We start from the raw sequence: 7,425 nt of genomic DNA on the forward strand, positions 1-7,425 counted from the left end.
GGCTAGCAGTTTCTTTATCACCATCATCATTATAATCACCAAAAAAGCATCTGAGACACTTAACCCTCTACCCCACACAATACTTCCTCTACCTGATGGCACCTAACATTCTTATAGTCTGAGGCTTTGTTTCCTGTTTAGTGCCAATACCTATGCAAGAAATATCACCAAATGTGTGTGCTGAGTGCATAAAAAGAAGGGTATTTGTATCCTAGGGGTTTCATACATTAGATTAGAACAAAATTGTTTCTCAAACTAGGTTTATTTTCCGGTAATTACTGTATAAATCCTCCTAAGATCTTTTAGACATTGAGGGAAAACATACTTTTGAGTTTTATTTACATTTGAATTTCTAGAACTACATTAGGCATAGTGTACTTGACTGAAATTTGAAAGTGCTTCTCTTGGTGGCAGAATTGTTAGACCTGTGGGGTCAGAGCAGATCTGGGTTCAGCAACCTCGTTACTTGAACTCTGGCTAGGAAAGAATTCAGAGCCAAGACTGAAACTATAAGAGAACATTTATTTGGAAAATCACAGAGATAGAAAAAGTAATTTGTAGATGAAATGGGCTGAGGAAATAAGTTATAGAGGCAAAGGAAGGGCCCTTGAGCTTAGAAGTGAGGAAGGTAAAAGTGATGTGCCTGGGGTAGGGGCTGGGAGGGGAAGGAGGAGGGGAACGCGCTGGTGTGCTCCTGGGAGGGAGAGCGCACTGGGTCCTCTGTCCTAAAGGCTTTAAGGGTGGAGATTTTAGGGGAGTTCCTAGGGGTGAACTCAACAGACTATTCAGCAGCTTTCTAAGTGTCCTTTCAGGGTCTTGGTCTTCCTTCCCTTCTACTCTCTCTCAAAATCAATGGAAAAAATATCCTCAGGTGAGGATTAACAAACAAAAAAAGAATATGAAATATCTCATTAAAAATGTAAAATATTAATTACATGTTGAAATTATAATGTTTTGTATATATTATGTTAAATTATGTATATTATTAAAATTAATTTCACCTATTTATTTTTACTTTTTAAATGTGGCCACTAGAAAATTTTAAATTATATATGTGGTTCATGTTCCTATTGGACAGCACTGAGTTAGAATTACTGTGGTTTGTGCTTTGTGGTTATTTGTTAAAAGGCAAATATGGTAGTAATGCTGTGGGCTAAAAAAGTCATACTTGATATTCATGTTTATTAATCAGTGTAACTTAACCACATTTTAAAAAATATGTTTTTATTGATTTTAGAGAGACAGGAAGGGAGAGGGAGAGAGAAACATCGATGAGAAAGAAATATCAACATTGATCGGCTGCCTCCTGCTGGGGATTGAGCCCAGAACCCAGGCAGGTGCTCTGACCAGGAATGGAACCGGTGACTTTCTGGTGCATGGGTTGATGCGCAACCACTGAGTCACACTGGCTGGACTCAGCCATATTTTTAAACTCACTGTAATATGCAGTAAGTTAAGGAATATGGAACTAAAAATACCATTTGGGGAGAAGTAAATGATGACTCAGCTTCTCAATTGACGTAAGGGCTGAAATGAACTTTATAAGGTAAATGGCCAAACTGCCAGCCTCACACATTGTCAATAGGGACATATACAGATAATCCCCTTTGGGAACAATATTGCAGTGCATGTTAGGTTGACTTATATGAAATTACCTATATTCGACTGGTTTTGACTTTAAAAAAGCAAACACAGCAGTCTCATGTGGTTTAATCTAAAACTATCAAGAACCTCAAAACTGTCAACATTCTTCCCCTCAGTAAGTTTGCCTCTGGGCCTCTATCCTAAGTAAATACACACACACACACACACACACACACACACACACACACACACACGAGGACACTCAGGCAGCCTTGAAAAGGTCCATGTGGCCAGCGAGAAACTGAGCTTCCCAACAATGAGTAAGCTTGGGAACAGGTTCTCCCCAAGTTGTGCCTTCAAATGACTGCAACCTCAGCTGATAGTATGAAGGCAGCTTCATGAGAAATTCTGAGCCAAGACCATCTAGCAAGGCTGCTCCTGGATTCCTGACCTGCAGGAAATGTGAGATAATAAGTGATGTTTTAAGTTGCTGAGGTTGGGTCATTTGTTACGTAGCAATGGGTAACTAATACATAATCTTAATGCACAAAGAGGTTCACTATACTATACTTTATAATGGCAAAAACCAAAACCAAACCAAACCAATGTCCTAGAGGATGGGAATTGCTAAGTAAATTTATGGCATATTTACTTGGAATATTATGCAGTTGTTAAAAATTTGGGGCTGGCTTCATTTTCAGGAATGAAAGTGGACAGTGGAAGCCCACGTATAGCTTCAAGGAACTTCTCGAAAGGAGTCACACTAACAACGGCTGACTAGGGACCACTTTTATAAAAATACCATGTAAACTTTCTAACCATACAGTGTCTCATTTCTGTCTCCCTTTTCTGTTTCCTCTTTCCTTTGTGTGTTCTTGTAGAGAATCCCACCAGAGCACCAGGAGCCGTTTACTATCTAGCCTCCCCCATGACCTGAGCTCCTTGAAGTCAGGGACTTATCTAAACTAGGCTGGAGCAAAGTGTGAATGCCAGTGAAGTCTGAATACTAAATATGCATTTTCCATTTAAGTCTTTTTTAAGCATAATGCAAAATTTTAGGTAAGGTGGCTCAGTTGCTTGGAGTGTTGTCCCATACAGCAAAGGGTTGCGGGTTCGATTCCCAGTCAAGGTACATACCTACATTGTGAGTTCCATCCCCAATTGGGGCAAGTACAGGAGGCTATTGATCGATGTTTCTCTCTCACATTGATATTTCTCTCTCTCTCTCTCTCAAATCAATAGAAACATATCCTTGGATTAGGATTTTTTTTTAAAAGTATTATTTTTATAGCTGTTATTCTTGGACACACAAGTAATCAACATGCATATTCAAAAGATGTTTATTTCTGACAAGTAAAATGGTTAAGATAAGTTTATTCCTTTATCTAAACATTAGTATTTATATACATAAAAGTAGCCTGTTTAGTTGTAGATCTCATTTTGAAAGTGTTCTTATATGTGCAAAAATGCACCTTTTTATTTTGTAAAAAGTTTGTTTTAATCTTGATTTTTTCAGGGGGGAAGGGGGGAGAGAGGAAGGGAGACAGAGGGAGAGAAAGAAATATCGATGTGAGAAATAAACATGATCCACCGAGACTGAACCTGAAACCTGGGCATGTGCCCTGACCAGGAATCGAGCCTGTGACCTTCTCATGCATGGGTCAGTGCTCAACCAACTGAGCCACACTGGCCAAGGCTTTAAAATGTCTTTTAAAAATACTATAAGATAAATGGAATTTAATATTTGACATATTGGCACAAGATTCATGTTAATGTTTACTCATGTAAATAGTACAAAATACTGCTTAATTAGTGTGTCTGACAAATTTTTGGTACTTTTTCTCGTTATTGTAAACCATGCATAAAATGCTTGTCTACTGAGAAGTGCAGAATTGTCAGAGCTCAAACAGCTGACATCTGCTTACTCTCCTAAAAAAAATCCATTTCCGCCTAATCTACCTAAATGTGTTCATGTAAATGGAGGTCCATCTATTGACCTGTATTCTTTTCAGCTCAGGATTGGCCCACATGGTTTATGAAACCAGGAAGGCTGATTTGAAATGCAGATGTCGAGACACTGAAGTACACCCTCCCCTTTTTTCTTCGCTGTATCTGTCAGGGTGAAAAATGGCTCGCACAAGGGTCAGTCCCCCATCCTCACTCAATTATTTTCTTGGACCCACAGAACTGTCACAAGCTGTGGTGGATGTGGGAGCAGTTCCTCTTTTAGTACTTTGTATCCAGGAGCCAGAAATTGCTTTGAAAAGGATTGCTGGTCGGACCTCAGTGATATTTCAAAGCATTCTCCAGAGTTAGCACAGACGGTAGGGAATGCAGGAGCTATTGCTCACTTAGCCCAGATGATTCTGAACCCTGGTGCTAAATTGAAGGTATTTAAGAATAAGTTAAAAAACAGACTTCTGCTAATCTAAGAAAATGGAAATGTGTATAGATTAATATATTTTCAAAAATAATTTATATATCATTGAAAACGTGACTATATTACATATTTGATCTTTTAATATGTGAAAATTATGCTGTAAGGATTAGACAATAAAGACATGACTGGGAAAAATAAGTTCAATGTTAAAAATTAGAAGTAGCATCAGTATTAACATTAATCATTAAAATAAGGAATCACATGATTGAATTTCAGTGTGGGAAGGCACCTAAAGGTTTTCTAGGTCACCACTATTATATTTAAATTTCTTTTTAAATTTTATTTTGTTTATAATATTACAGATGTCTCTTTTTCACCCCAATGACCCGTTCCACCCCGTCCCATCCCCCTCCCCACCACTGTCCCTGTCCTTGGGTTGTGCATATGTGCATATAAATTCTTTGGTTACTCTTCCCCCCTCCACCCACCCGCCCTCCTGCATCCCTCTGACATTCATCAGTCTCATCTATGCTTCCATGTCATTGAATTTATTCTGTTCATCAGTTTATTAAGTTCTTTAGATTCCATGTATAAGCAAGATCATGTGATGTTTGTCTTTGTCTTTCTGGCTTATTTCACTTAGCATAATATTCTCCAGGTCCATCCATACTGTCCCAAAGGGTACGAGATCCTTCTTCTTTACAGCTGCATAGTATTCCATGGTGTAAATGTCCCACAACTTTTATATTTAAATTTATGAAAATTGTCATATTTATGTTTGTCTTTTCTTTAGCTTTCCACAATCTGATTTTCAGTTAATACTCACCAGTTATACTTTTATATGCTAATAGTTATACCCCATAAGGTTTAAAAATTGTTAAAGTTAATTAACGAAGCAATGGAAAGTGCTTTGATGTTATTAGTCAGCATCATGCCAAACATAAGATGTTAGTTCTGCCTGATCTTTTTGTACTGTATTACCACATGTATTGTAAATTAACAAGCTAAGCATTACATAATTAAGAAATAGTATTTATACACAGGTCATATTCTGTGATCATCTGTGATAGAGATTTAAATAGTCCACAGAAAACCAAGACATTCAATTTGAAAATTAGGGAATTTAAGAAATTGAGTATTTACTGATCTCTGCAGTGGACTCTACGTAATGTTTTATTTTATTTTGGTTTTTGCTTGACAGCATCAGGTCCTTTCAGCTCTCAGTCAGATTGCAAAATATTCTGTGGATCTGGCAGAAATGGTGGTTGAAGCAGAGATTTTTCCAGTGGTACTTACCTGCCTGAAGGACAAAGATGAATACGTGAAGAAAAATGCTTCTACTTTAATTAGAGAGATTGCAAAGCATACACCCGAGGTAAAAAAAAAAAAAAAAAAAAAAGCTTTTTAAGTACAATAATATTACTCAGTTTTTGTTGTAAAGTAAAACATCAATTTGTATACAAGGCCCAGGTGCTGTGCCACATGATTTGGTTAGGTCAGGGTTTGTCACCCTGAGCACTGTGGACCTTTTCGGCTAGATAATTCTGTGTTGTAGGGGGCTGTCCCGCTGTCCTGTACACTGTAGGATGGATATTTAGCAGCACCCATTGCCTGTCAGTAGCATCCCCCACATCGTGACCATTGCAAGTGTCTCCATATGTTGCCAAACATTTCCCAGGGGGCAAAAGTGCCCCTCGTTGCAAACCCCACTGGGTTGTATCAATTGAGTCTGAGTCAGAAATCTCAGTTTTTAATCATTTCCTGCCTTCCATTTCTAGATCATGGGGACCGTAGACTTTGCCATTCTTGTCATTTAGGTGATCTGGGAGTAGTAAGAGCCGTACAGTTCCAGGTGGGAGAGACCAGCAGGCCCCAGCCTAGTGTGACTCCTCTAGGAGCCGCCCTTCCGTGGTGGTTCCCGCCCTGAGTTCTCAGATGCCAAAGGCATAGAGATGAAGGAAGCCTGGGTGCCTTCTGCAGTTGTATCTTTTTCTGTGTATATTTTGACTGATCAGTTTCATTTCACTGAAGTTTAAAGTCCTCATTCTTTATTTCACCTAACATCTTTATTTGCTTGAAATTTTTTTATAATTGAAATGTAATCAGCTAGTAATCACTGTTTGCAAAGGGGGATAACTAGGCGAGGCTATTTCAAGTCTGACATTGTCGTTCAGCAGTCAATGAGTAATCTGCTTCATGCTCACACTTTGTGCTTGGGGTTTTCAGTAGTTAGCTAGTTACGAACTAGCCTGAGCTTAGTGTCTAGGTGGGAGTTTTGACATCCATTAGGATAGAGATAAAAGTTGTGCCACTGATGCATGAAAAGTGAAGCACAGTAAACTCTGAACAGTGAGTATATTTGAAGTAAACTCTGCACAGTGAGTATATTTGTACATTCGAAATAGAATTATTGTACTTACATGTTTCTTTAATAAGTATAGTAATTTCACTAAATCATACTTTTTCAAATTTTACCAGGTGTTATTAGGTCTAAGTAAAAATGTCTGACAATGTTTACAGACCATCCTGTCCTGTCCAGTCACAGCCGCCTAGCTCTCCGTCCGTCCCCTCAGCTTTCGCAGTTGTAGTTCACGCAGGAGGAGTTGCTGCCGTGCTGACCGCATGGGGCCTGCAAAGGAAGCACAAGGCTGCCTGGCGTCACGATGCTTGGCTATGTGGCGGCTCATTCTGAGAACCTGGCAATGGCGGTGATCATTAGCAAGGTTTGTTCTTGATTTTCATCTGGTTACTGCAGTGAGATATTCTAAGACAGAACCACTAATACTCTCCAACAGGTTATAAAATATAACTGGCCAGAGTGAAAGGAACCTGAAGAATTTTTCGGCATGTTGTCAAGGCTTATTAGCAAGTTTTTGAAAGCAATGCTTGAAGTAAGGTTTACTCTGTAGGCAGTGTAAAGTTTTACTCAGTATTTAATATCTACAAAACATCGATACCTCTGAGTATTAGTATTACCTGTTTTGAAATACTCAGTGTGTTTGCATCCTGAAGGGTTGACTGTGTACATTTACAAACACGTGAAGCACACCGTGATTAAAGACAACTAGTGTAATTACATGGCCAGTAGTCATCCTCCCCTTTCCTGTCATTTGGGTAGAAGATGACAACGGCTAGGACATCCCTTTTTATCCATTTTCCTTCCGCTTTCATGAACTAATTTCTCTTTTTAGATGAAGGCAATTCAGAGCACATGTCGGAGAGCGATGCTGTGTCATTGTTTTAGGAATTTGGCTTCATCTCAATTTACAGCTTGGTATTAACCCATCATACAGTGTACCCCTGACACATAGTAGGTGCTGAAAAATATTGAGTGCATAAATATTGATCTGAGCAATGCTTCAGAGGCTGTGTGCTTAGTGTCTCTAGCGGCCCTCTAGCATGTGGGTTTCTTATCAGCATGGGAAATCTGCTCTGTATGTTAAACAGAAGTGTGGATTTTG

The sequence above is a fragment of the Miniopterus schreibersii genome, assembly GCF_964146895.1.
Source record: "Miniopterus schreibersii genome assembly, chromosome: 1".
Classification (NCBI taxonomy): domain Eukaryota; kingdom Metazoa; phylum Chordata; class Mammalia; order Chiroptera; family Miniopteridae; genus Miniopterus; species Miniopterus schreibersii.